Source organism: Excalfactoria chinensis, chromosome 3 (genome assembly GCF_039878825.1).
Source record: "Excalfactoria chinensis isolate bCotChi1 chromosome 3, bCotChi1.hap2, whole genome shotgun sequence".
Classification (NCBI taxonomy): Eukaryota; Metazoa; Chordata; class Aves; order Galliformes; family Phasianidae; genus Excalfactoria; species Excalfactoria chinensis.
The window spans coordinates 55,400,892-55,413,457 of record NC_092827.1 but is presented as its reverse complement, the minus strand read 5'-3'; the positions used below and the strand labels follow the sequence as shown (position 1 = coordinate 55,413,457).

The 12,566-nt window shown below is 49.3% G+C and overlaps 1 protein-coding gene across 5 annotated transcripts in view; it reads left to right on the top strand.

Annotated features, from left to right (window-relative positions):
• Window positions 1-1,654: 1,654 nt before the first annotated feature.
• The window catches only part of HIVEP2 (HIVEP zinc finger 2), a 126,220-nt gene continuing 115,308 nt past the window's right edge, over window positions 1,655-12,566 (top strand). For 4 of the 5 annotated variants that reach the window (XM_072331054.1, XM_072331048.1, XM_072331049.1 and 1 more), the window contains exon 1: window positions 1,655-2,395. The gene's annotated coding sequence lies outside the window, so the exon portion shown is untranslated. Of the gene's footprint in view, window positions 2,396-2,972; window positions 3,010-12,566 lie in introns of those variants that run through there. The other variant, XM_072331047.1, reaches the window with a different exon arrangement.

Genomic DNA, 12,566 nt, shown 5'->3' with positions numbered 1-12,566 from the left:
GTTCTGTACGTTCTGAGATCAGACCACCTTTTCAGAATAATTTACAGCCTTTCATAAACTGTGAACATCGCTGCTGAATATTGTGGTTATTGCATTTGCTACCAACAGCGGCTGTGGCGGCCAAGGCGCTTTCCCAGCAGTGAGGGTGACTCCTTTTTTCTGATAATCTACCCTTAAATAACAGCTGTAAATCTCACACCTGAAAACTCCCTTAGTTCTCACGGCAGAGCGACTAGGAGGGAACACAGACGGGATGATACAAAGGCATCCTTATTAAGTTACGTTGTTGCCACATCCAGGCGCGAGAAAGTGATTCGGACAGCTGCTGCCTCTCGGCGGAGCTGCTGGCAGGGGCTGAGGAAGGCTGTCCCACCTGCTGCGGGGTCGCGGCCAACGCTGTCTCTGCAGCTTTGGCCTCTGCCCCAAGAGCGGCGCCCGCAGCGGTGGGGATGGAGGAGGCTCCGGCTGGGATGCTGCCGTGCTGAGGAAGAACGTAGCAGAGGGCACGGAGGGAATCATGCTGAGGTTAACTAACGTAATGGGAAAAAGGCCCTTATTTTGAAAAGCTGCCACCGAGAGAGCGTTCTCTACTTTGCTTTCAGAATAGAGGTTGATAAACGCTTCCTTTAATGCGGACGCTGAGCGTTGCTGTGTGTGGGCTGGTCGCGTCTTGCGAGAGAGCGGCACGGGAGAACCAAGCGGCGCTGGCGCACGGTACGGGGTGAAATGAGCGGCTCAAGGGCTCGCAGCCGCCCAGTAGGGCGGGAGAGCCTCCATTCAGAGCAGCCCCCGGCACTATTGCCTGCCCCTGATTTCAACCGACACCGCATCGAATAGACTGCGAGTCCAAGGTCAGACAGAGTAGCTCTGTCGGGCAGCGCTCGGTGTCAGCAATAGCAGCGTCACACGAGAAACCGAGAGAACGCGGGCGGGCGTGCTGACAGGCTTCGGGTTCGTCCCCTCGCCACCGAGGTGCCCGCGGGTGCGAGCCCTGCACCTAGCAGCCACCAGCCGCTGTTAAGGAGGACCTCGCCCTGCGGCAGCGCGGCCCAGCGGTGCCCAGCCCCGCGCGGCACCCCGGGACCCTCAGGTGGAGGGCCCGCAGCCCCCAAGGGCTGTGAGCCGCGTCGGGGCGTTTGGTCGCGTCCGTGCCGCGGGGAGCCCCGCTGCCCCGCACCGCCCGGCCCCGCCGCCCTCGGCACGGCACTGCGGCCCCGCCCCGCCTCGCCGGTGGGGATTCCCCTGCGGCCGCTCCGCTCCCGGCGCCGGCGGAGGGGGGGACTGCGGCGGGAGCGCGGCCCCGGCTCGCCCCGCCCCGCGGCGGCCGCCCGACGTTGCGGGCGTTCATTGGCTGCGGGCGGCCCCGTGAGAAGCGGCGGCGGCGTGTGGAGTGGGGGGGCGGCGATGGGGGAGCGAGCCCCGGCGGCCGTTAGCCGGGCTGAGGTTCCCCCGTATTGCGAGGGCAGCCGCTGGGCGGCGGCCGGTAGGAAGGGCCCGGGGCTCTCGGGCCGAGGCCGGGGCGGCGCCGTGCCCCCGCGCGTCGGGGGCGAGTGAGGGTCGGCCGCCGGGGCAGCGCCGGCCCCGACGCTGCGTTCCGCTTCCTGACAGATAACGTGATCGCCAGCAGGCGAGAGCCCGGGGGGCGGTGCGCGGGGAGGGAGGAGAGCGGCGAAAGGAGACTCCCACGTCCTCCGAGGAAATTCTCAGGCCGGAGGACGCGCAGCCCCGTGCATGGCAAGCCGGGACCGGCTCTCCTGGGAGTTCCCTCTGCGGGGAGGGGGCGGGGGAGCGGCGCTCTCCTCCGGCGGGGAGCGGCCCAGGCCCGGCCCCCTGCCCCCCCCACGCCCTCCCGGCGCACCTCTCCCTCTCCCCGCGCCGCCTCCCGCACACACACACACACAGACACACTCACACACACACTCACACACAGACACACGCACACGCGCGGGCGGCGCCCATCACCCCGCGGCCGGGCGCTGCCGCTCGCGCCCCGCTCGCTCCCCGCCGGCGCGCGGGGGGACCCGGTGACGTCACGCGCGGCGCGCTCCCCGCGCTCGCCGCCCTGCAACTTGTGCGCTGGGAAGCGCTGCCAGGAATAGCCCGGCCGAGCGGCTGCGGAGCGCGGCTCCCTGCCTGCCTCGCTCTCGCTCTCTCTCTCTCCCTTCTGCCCGCCGCCTCGCCGATGCCGGTCTCTGCCGAGCGGAGGGAGAGCGATGATCTGCCTTAAGATAAATACGTGAAACAGACGCCCCTTTGGCTGCTGGAATACCGCTGTCTGTCTTTATATAAAGCAACGCCGCCGGCCACCTCACTCCGGCGCGGAGCGACGAGAGCGCCCGGCGGGAGCGGCGGCAGCAAAAGGGCACCGGGAGGGCTCTCGGCGGCCACTCGCCAGGTGAGCGGCAGCGCTGCCGCAGCCGCCCCCCGCCCGGCTGACAGCGCGGGTTGGGGGGGGGGGGACGGCGCGGGGCCGGGGCTCGGCAGCGGGGGCCGGCGGGGTGCAGCCGCGGTGCGGCGGGCGGCGCCGCGGGCGGGGGCCGGGGGGCGCGGGTGTCACGCCGCGAGCGGCGCGGGGAATACCCGGCGACCGTATGCAGATGAGGGCAGCGCCTTGCGTAATGCCCTCCCGCGGCGGGGAAGGGGCATGGTCACCGGCGGGCGGCGAAGGGGGGGGAGGGGGGGGACCGCGCTCTCCTCGCGGGGGCTCCCGGGGCCACCCGGCGCGGCGGCGGCCGCAGGGGGGTCCGGGCGGGGGTGCGGGGACGCCGGGCCGCGTGTGCGCGCGCTGCGCCTCGGCGGCCGTTCCCCGAAGTGGGTGGGACGTTGGCCCGTTCCGGGAATGTTCCATGACGTGTGAACGCCACAGGAAGGGGGTTAACGAGGGGCTCGGCCGCGGCCGCCGCCGCCGGGGCCCGCCCGCGGGGCTCCCTCCGGCGGGAAGCGGGCGGCGGCGCGGGGGCTGCCGGGGGCGCGAGCCCTTATGTAACCGGAGCGGCCGGCGGCGGTTATGTAAGCGGCACGTCCGCGCCCGGCGCGGCCACCTCGCGCCGCGCTCCCGGGAGGCGGCGGCGGGCCCTGGAGGGGCGGGGCGGCGGAGGCCGGGGAACCCCGGGCCGGGCCGTGCGGGGGGAGCCCGCCTTGTCACCCCGCGATAACGGCGCTCCGCGCTCGGTTTCCCAGAAAGGGAACTCTGTTTTGCGTATTAGTCGGCGCTGATGGACAAACGTTGTTTTGATGCGTGCGTGGTTTGGTTTGGTTTTTTTTTTTTCCACTGTGGATATGGCAGAAATTAAACTTCTGTTCGCATATTAAAGGGCTTTTATTGTTATTATGGCAGTAATTCTCAGGCGGCTTTTTCAATCAATCTGATAGCAATAGCCTCAGTGCAAACGTGTAGCCGGGTAATGTCCCTCCTCTCCTATAGAAATGGTGCAAACTTTACTGTAACCCCGACCTTGCTCGTACGTTACCGAGCAGGGAGCGCGTCGCATGTCCTCTTAGCTGAGGGTACCGCTCTATTTGCTCCTTGATTTGTTCGCTTCTCCCCCACCCGCGCTGCGGAGCGCTGTGGCTGGCCGCCGGCTGTCGGGCTGCGGGAACCGTGGGAGCTGCTGGCCCCGGGCCGCCCCGGGCTGGGGTGCCGGCGCGGAGCCCGCCGTGCTTTGGCCGTGAAGGCGATAGATGCCAGGCTCGGGCAGCGCGTCTGTCCGTACCGATAGGAGCACCGAGTTTGCAGCCTGTGGACGTGCTGGCGTGGGCAAACGGTAACCGGGAGGTTGTATTCAGTAACAGCTGAATCTTGCCTTACCCTTCCAGTCAGCTGATGCTTCTGAAACTTTAGGTATGGATTATGTGAGATTTCCTTTTTTTTTTCTTTGCCTCATCTTCCAAAAAGCATTTGCTGTGTAGGTGAGGCTGGGAGGCTTTTTCCCACGTGAGCCTTTCAAAGTCACTGCCGTCTCCACTAAGTGCATTTAAGGCTGCCGTGGCTTTCAGCCGCGCAAAGGACAGCGGCGGGGCAGCGTGGGACAAGCCAACGTGCTGCCATCGCTTTTGTCGATGGAGCAACCCAGCGTTGAAGGTTTGCAGCATACAGCACTGCCCCGGGTCTGCATCCCGCTGCAGTGGTGTCAGCATCGCTGCTGTGCTGGGAGCAGAAGGAGCAGTGCCTGCCCCGAGGCACCCGTGCGGGAGACCTTTAATTGTGCACCCAAACACGATGGCAGTGCAGATCTGCACTTTGCAGGCAGATTTTTAGATTCTCAAGTGACTGATTGCCTCATATGTGAGGTCTGTTTACAAACCTTCTTGTTACTATGAAGACAAAACAGAGAGCCATATGCATTCATGTGGTCCTTGCTGAATAATGGTACATGTGTCTGCCTGAGCCCTTGGCAGCGCATCGTGTTTGGTTTGTGCGGTGGCACCCCACAAGGCCATTCTTTGGGCTTTTAACTGTTTGTGATACGGCTGGCCATTGGTTATAGGGGCAAACTTGATGATAGAGCTGGAAGTTTTTTAAGCCTGAAATGTCAACGTTTATTCAGGTTGCTGTTTTTCTGAACTAGGTTTACACAAAAATGAAAGCAGTGAGTACCGTTTTGCACGGCCTTCCTCTCATGGCTTTCAAGCCATCAGCAGGGGAATTACTGGTAGGTGAGGGGAGTCAGGAGCTGTGTGTTGTGCGTACTTAACTAATACTGCAACGTGTCCCATCCAGGAGGGCAATGCTTGCTGTTTGCGTATGGCTGTAGGTGGGAAGGTCGGTTATGTGGCTTGTCAGGTGTTATGAAATACAAGCAAGCTATCTTCACATTTCAACGCGGTATGGTTTTGTTGCATGCTGTGGTTGGCTCCACTGATAATGCTGCATCCAGCTCTGCAGGTGGGTTCAGCAAACAGCCCCTTCAGATCATTCCCACTTGATTCTGTGTGTCACAATTCCAGGTACTACCATTGGAGTGGAGCTCTCGCTTTCTCCAGCTGTCTTTGCTCCTACTTTGAGCTGGGTCCAGCAAGGGCCGATTCCTTGTACTGTGATGAGGGGACAGTGCTTTACTTGCCCCACCTCAGTTAATGGAGAAGGGATGATTGAACCCGAGAGCACCTGTTATAAACCAATGATCTTCTCAGCAGGAGGAATGATGGGTTCCAGTCTTCAGGAAGCATTAATTGCTGATCCTCTTGGGAGCTCAACAAATAGGCTGCATGAGCAGGCTGCGTACCTTTGCTCTCCGAAAAGCCTGATAAGTTAAGGGGAAAATGCTTTAAAAATTATTTTATTTAAAGAGACAGCTTGTTTTTTGTCTTACTAGATTTCGTAAGCAGTGTCTGTGAAGTAGTGTGCTATGGATTAAAACAGCTATTTTTGAAATTACTTGCTTTTCTACTGTAACTCCCCTTTTGTCAGTAGGAGGAACTGTCTGGCAGCTCCTGAAGAAGGAAAGAAACTGTGAGGGGGGGGGGGGATGCAAGCTAGATAGAAAATGGAGAACAGTGTTTTTCACTGGTACGCTTCGATCAGTAACTTTGGGTGCTGCTTTTAATTGAAGTAGCACAGAATTGTCACATAAGAATGTCACTTTCAAGCTGTCTGTGCCATTTTATTTGGAAACAGCAGCTTTGTACGGTTTTGTTTCTCTTTGTAGGGAGACTTTGCGACAGCAGTTCTATTTCAGCAGGAAGTATTAAAAAGCAATTCATCGGGGCTGTATTTTTCTTAAGTGAAATTAGTGCTTGTCTGACATCCTGAAGGCAGAAATCCTTTGTAGGTGGAAGGGTTGGAAGTGTTTCTGTTGTAACCAACTGGCGAGACTCTCCTTGGACTTTGAGAAGTCATCAGTCATTGTGAAGGCTGTGTGAACCTCTGGGAACATCCACTCTTTGGGTTCCTTGCTTAAGCGGCAAACGAGAGGCACCACATAATTCTGGTTTATTATAATGAACTTCACTTACAAGTGAAACAATTGACATTAATTAACCACTCATTAGCAGTGGGACGCCCCCAGTAAGATTTGTCCCCGGAATCTTTCTCACCAAGCTATGGATGTGGAAGAGAGACGGCAGGGCTTGTGCTGCAGGAACAGTCTGATGTTTCCAAATCCCTGATGTGAAATAATCAGAGGACATACAAGTGTCATGTGTAACGTTGCCTGTCAAATTAAAAGTCTCTTTGCTTGTTTCTAATTTTCCCGTGATTAATTTCTCACCATCATGAATACAGTCTGAATAGAAGTTACCTCATGTCGTGAGGAAGTGTTATGCATTCTGGGTGCTTATTTTCATTTGCCTGTTGGGCACATTTGTACACCTGCAAAACAGTACACCAGAGTAATAACAGATGAATGTGGACCACAACTGTTTATGCTCACAGCATCGCCCGTATTTCCTCCCACTGCCTTGGGCATGCCTCTTTTACTGCTTTCTTGAAACTGAATGTTGCCTTTGCCTTTGTCGCTGATTGCTGTGATCGTCAGCAAAGGTGTTTGTCTGAGTAAGTCATCAAAACATATACATGCTGTTTCCCCCCCCCCCCCTCTTTCTTTGGATGGGAATTTCAGGGCTTGTGCTCCAGAAAATATGATGGTAGTCTTAAAGTACTGCATTTACAACAATGTGGTTGTAATTATCTGATAGAAATTCCCCCAGCATTTGGTTGTGTTGCTATGACGAGTTTGCGTGTCGATTTTTATCCTTTTTCCTGAGTGTTTATTCACATTCTGCCCATATCAGAGGAGTTGAGATCTCAACAGGAAAACTGTAAAACTTCTAAAACTGATGTGAAAACTGTAAATATTGTACAAAAGTAATTGGGAAGGTGTTTATGGCCACTTCGTGCACACATGGGTTTGATTTGTTGCGCCTCAATTTGTGTAACAGAAAACAATTTTACTGTGGGTTTTGGTTTTTATTTCATTTTTACTTGTGTTTGACGGTTCTCTTCTAATATACTTACGAGGTCTGAAACACGCCACTCTAATGTAAAAGAAATTTCTGCCTGCAATATTAAGAATATAAGTTAACTTTGTTGCAACCTCAGTAAGCTGCGATAAACTCCTGCAACTCTGGCTGAAATCTCTCATTTATGGAAGCTGTCAAGAGGTTAAATAAATAAATAAATAAGGATGTATGGTAATTATTCAAAGTTATGCTTTAATGGCTCTTGTGTTATAGAGGAGGAAGTCCATGTTTGGTTGCTGCAGAAAGTTTAATTTTTAAATAGCGGTTTATAGTAAATTCTGTACAGAGGAGAGCAGATGGGTTATTTGCATGCGTAGTTCAGTTCAATAGAAAAGTAAAAACTAGAGGAGCCGAGGGGAATTGAAATTGGAAAGTCAGACAGCGTTTAAAGGTAATGCAGTAAAATATTTTGATACTCTTTGTAAGAAAACCTCACAAAATACCAAAGCAGGAAAAATAAACAAGAACAACAAGTGATTATTTTCTGCAATTTATAGCGCATGTTGGACCTTTATTTGGCTGCAGAGGGCTGGTGTTGCTCCTGGGCTGACCAGGCTAACCTCATCCTCCCTGGACACTGGTGGTGTGCCTGGAACTTCCCAGTGCTGGGTTTGGTGGTGAGCTGCGTTCCTTCTTGAGTGGTTTATGAAGAAGCAGTAATACGGGATGTTTTCTAATAAGCAATTTAAAAGGCTGAAAGAAATATCCAATTACGTGTCGTAGAACATGATATCATCTCGGAGAATGTAATAGAGCAGAATGTTTAATTTTGTTGAAATAAGATTATTTAATGAACGGTTTTTCCATAAAGCAGTGTCTGTGCTTAGGCAGAAAGCAGGACAGATCGGGGTTATTAGAATTAGTCTTGTTAGACAGTGTGTATTGTTCTTTGCTGTTAAATTCGAGAAATGGCCCATTCTCTGTATTGATATATTTTCAAGTTGTGGTTTGCACTAAAACAAAACACGTGTAGTGTGTCAAGAAATAACAGTATGAAATAATTACTGGAGCTACCCATCCTTGACAACAAGGCATGACACTATTTAGTTTAGAGCAAGAACTATTTAGTTTATAGCAAAAATTATTTAGTTTAGACCAAAATCAGTATTCAGCAGAGACTGGGCTGCTGGCATCTATTAACAGTGTTCGTCATTGTGTGGCATTTGAGTGCGGTCTGTTCAGAAGGGTCCTCAAAGTATGTGGAGTTTCATGTCCCGCGTCTTTCAGAAACAGCTAAGATAGTTCAGTTACCTGGAAAATGTGTCACTGTGTGCTCTAACTATTGCCAGTTTAGGTGGTGTTTGTGGGTGATTTTATATCATCCTGGACACGCATCAGCAATGGTAAAGAAGCACTGTAGAGATTAGTGTAAGCCCGTCTGTTGCTGACATCCGTGCATGTTGACAGTGCCTAACTGCATCCTCTGTGACAATTGTGAACACACATTCATCGTGAGATCTGAGTTTTTCAAACTCTGCTGTTAACATTATAGAAGAGAGGGTCCAGTTCACAGTCTTCTGTAACAACAGAGAGAGACAGTTTTTGACTTTCTCCCATTTCACATCGTCTATGTCTAGGAAGACAGTCTTTGTAGCTGGAAATAGTTCTCTAGTGAGAGAGTTACTTATATTTGGCCAGATGTTGATAGAGTCCTGCAATTAAATCCCAATGCTCTTTTAGTCTCTACACTAATAAAGTTTCTACACTAATAAAGGTATGATTCAACTATGAGCTTTCAGACCGTAATGTCGGACTTCTTGATGCTGTGTGATATGATAGTCTGTTTTGATTCCCAAGGAAGGCCACGATACTAGGCTCAGAGTGGAGCAGCTTTGTTTTGACATCTTCGCAAAGCTACGCAAATACAATTGCTTTCAAAATTCTTCGTAAAATTGTGTCAAACAGAACTTGTAGCCCATCCTGTTCTTACAGTAGCAGCAAAATTATTTCAGAAGTCAGAGAATATTTTGACTGCTCTTCTTGGTTAGAATTTTTGTTTCCTTAAAACTCAAATAATGGGTAATCTATGTGTATTTAATTGTGATGTGCAGTTGTGGTTAAGTGTAAGGGTAGGAGTCATTTATAATACACTTGGGTTGGAAATGATGTTAGTGAAATTGTGCTTTGTGATGTTAGCATGAGGTCAGTGAAATAAAACTTCACAGGATGGTGTTTCTTTAAGAGCTAGAGCAGTTCCAAATATGTCATCTGTACCTCCCCTGTAGTCTGGTGTTTTGGGGGCAAAGAAGTTAGGATGGAGTGAGCAGTAACATTTGTCTGTTATAAAGTTACCTGTCAAACTTGATACATATTACATACATATTGTTCACATCATTATTTTTAATCTCAATCTGATCTACTTAATTAGTAATTAAAAATATATACAAATCTTCACTTGTCTTTGGCTTAATTTATCATAGTGAGCAGTGTTAATTATTGGTAGAAAACTACCGTGCATTAATAAAACTACTGCATAAGATGGTGGGTGTAACTAATAGCTCATGTTGGAGACAGCTACGCTTTTGGAAAGAAGTATAAGTTAGTACTGGTACATGATAGTATGAAAGTTTCCGTAGCACCTTTCTATGGTTTAGTTTGTTATTGCCAGGACGTTGTCCACAAAATGTCAAGAGACAAAAGGATGACAAAGAACATTAACATTCTCTGCTTTGTTTTTAGATCAGCTCATTAATAGTTGAAAACTGTTGTCAGATAGAATAATAGAATCATAGAATAGCTTAGATTGGAAGGGACCTGCCCACAGCAGGGTTGCCACCCTGATTCCATTAAGTTGGTTAATGGTCTCTATGTAGGCAAATATTCATCACTCTCTGCAGTGCTTTTATGAACAAGCTCAGCAGAGAGGTGATAGAGTAATAGGAAAGGAAATGAGCTTATATTGGGTCCTCCAAAACCTCTCTTTTGGAGCAAAGTCAACATACAGCATCATGTTAATGTTTGTTTTGTTTCTGGGTTGTACATATTTCAGTTTCATTAGTCTTCCTTGCTGGAAAGTTAGTCTGAACGCATTCACTTGTAGAAGGTAAGTGTGTAAGGAGAGAAACTTCTGCTTTAGTTTTGATCTGTGTCCTCTGTGTGATGCTGTAAAGTGGTGCATCTTGGGTCTTGCTTGTTCTTTTATAGTATTGGTGAAGTAGCTTTCTGTAGGCATGTCCTAGTTTTCCTTCCCTTGCTCTCCAGATCACTCTCTATATGGCAGGCAAGAGAAAGACACGTGTGACTGAAGTGTTCCTTTATACACACTTCTCCAAAACTTCAGTGCAGCATATTTTCTGCAGATTGTGTGAAACCTTATAATTTACTTTCTTTCTCACACACTGCCATAGTAATTAGAGAAGAAAGTGAGGAGGGTACTAAATAGACATTTTTGGATGTACAGTGAATGAAAACCTAGAGGGGAAGTTTAATAATATGTTAAGGGGAGGTTTGAGGTGTGACTGGCAGTGGATTATAATTGTCTTCAAGAAGTTACTTTTGTCAGATCAAGTCTCCCTCTAACATTAAGTCCTCAACCTAAAAAATATTAGTATTTCACCTTTAAAGTTCCTGTCAAACTGTAAACCATACGTGCTTGTTTTGGTGAGTAACTAAGATTCATTAAAAATCACCATCATGGCTTTAATGGTAGCATCTGCACTGGTTTACATTGATTTCTTCAGAGAAGAATTGCCCTCAGAATACAGTGAGAAACACCTTACCTTGCTTAATGCTTGCAGATAATTTTCTTTACATTTGTTTATGCACAGTTTTGATTTATTTCAATTGCAGTATCATTTGATCCTGCTCAGTAGTTCAGACCACTTAACTAGCAAGCAAGGGAATAAATTAAACCAATTTTGGACAGACTCGTTCTCTGTCAAGTGGGCTGTCTGGCAAACCATGAGTATAATAAATAGATTTTGTGGCTATTTACAAACTTACATACTAGAAAACAGCTATGCTTCCCAGTTTCATTACATAACTTGAGTGGCGGGGTTATACCCGTGTTTCTCTTGGCCAAAGAAATATAGTTCTGTACTGTACCCTCCCTACTTACCTTGTATGCTTGCTTGGTCAGTGAAACCTCATCACTTGGTTCTGAGACTGCTTGTGAAGAAGACTTGAGGAATCTGTATTTCATCTCAGCTTGTGCATGCCGTTTTTTTTTTGTATTGTGGTTTCATACCTTCTTGTTTGGAATGGCGTTATTGCTGAGGCTTTTAGGCTTTTTTGTTTCTATTTCCTTGTGTTTTTTATTCTTTCTTTCTTTTTTTCCCCTGCTTGTATTTTTCAGCATAAAAAAACACCACCAACAACAAAAAAACCCCACACATAAGAAAACAGTGCTTGTAATAGGACTGTGGTATAACTGATCAGTCCTATGTATTTTGTCTTCCATGTGAAACAATAGCACAGCAATGCTAAGCTGCGTTTGCTTAACACTGATTTTTGGGTTTTTCTTTGCACTTTCACGCTTCTAAATGCAGTTTTAAAAGAGCCTTGTACCTGTTGGGTTGATTAAAGAGGAGGTGAACTTTTGTTTTTATGTGTTACAATGGAAGTAAAAAAAAAATAGGAAAAAGCCTATATCAACCAAAGCTTATGACGTGATTTTAAAATGTATAACCTTGGGCAAAAGGGGCCAGTTATTGGAGTAGTTCTTGAGTAACCTAATTGTTTGATAAGGATCCTTGCCTGTTTAAGTTGTTGTTGGTTGTTGGAAGCATTCCATTTCTAAATTTGTGCCTTACTGCATACCCTGAGGTATGTGTACAACCCACTGTAATTGCAGAGTTTACTATTTTATTAATTAGAGCTATGATAATATGTTGGCTCATGAATTCCCTCTAATCCAGGTATGGTCTCCTAATTGCCTAGGGTTCTGTAATTCCTTTGTTTGTTATGTGGAGGTGATGGAGAGTGAAAGCATGGTCTGAGGAACTCAAACCGTGCCCTGAAGCCTGTAGTTGGTGTGCTGTTGCAACCAATGGCTAGAAAGGTAGGCTATCTTTTTAACGTGCCTGATGAATAATAATAGAATATGTAGAAGTAAACTTACTGTGTAATCCCAAATACCTGAGTCTTTGCCAGCTGGAAGGAAAGGGATGCACACTTTAATTGGCCTCCCCAACCATAACAGTGCACCCCTTACTACTTCTTTGATCTGGGTCTCTACTGATTGCCTATTTGCCCGAGTGGCTGGAAAACTTACATGTGATTGTTGTAAGGCATGCAACTGTGAACTGGTGTGTAGTGGCAGCTCCTGTTTTTAATGAGCCTTTGGAGTAGTAGGCGTATGAAGATGTCCGGTCCTGTGTTCTGTAAACTACATCTGGGTCAAGATAGTAGACTTCATAGTAAAAGAGCAGGAGGAAGCATCAGCAGAGGGACAGTCTGTGAGGGAGTTACGTAAATTCTGTATTCAATGTCTGCAGCTCTGGAGAGGAATCATACTTCCCTGTGAAACAGGCGTCGCAAAACCCCATGACCTCGGGTAACTAACGCTTGTCTGGTGTCTACCTTGCTGATGCATCATTAGGCCCCAGTCCTAGGCTCCCACAGTGCAAGCTGCCCTCCAAGAATGTGGTGGGAGGGCTGGTAAGATT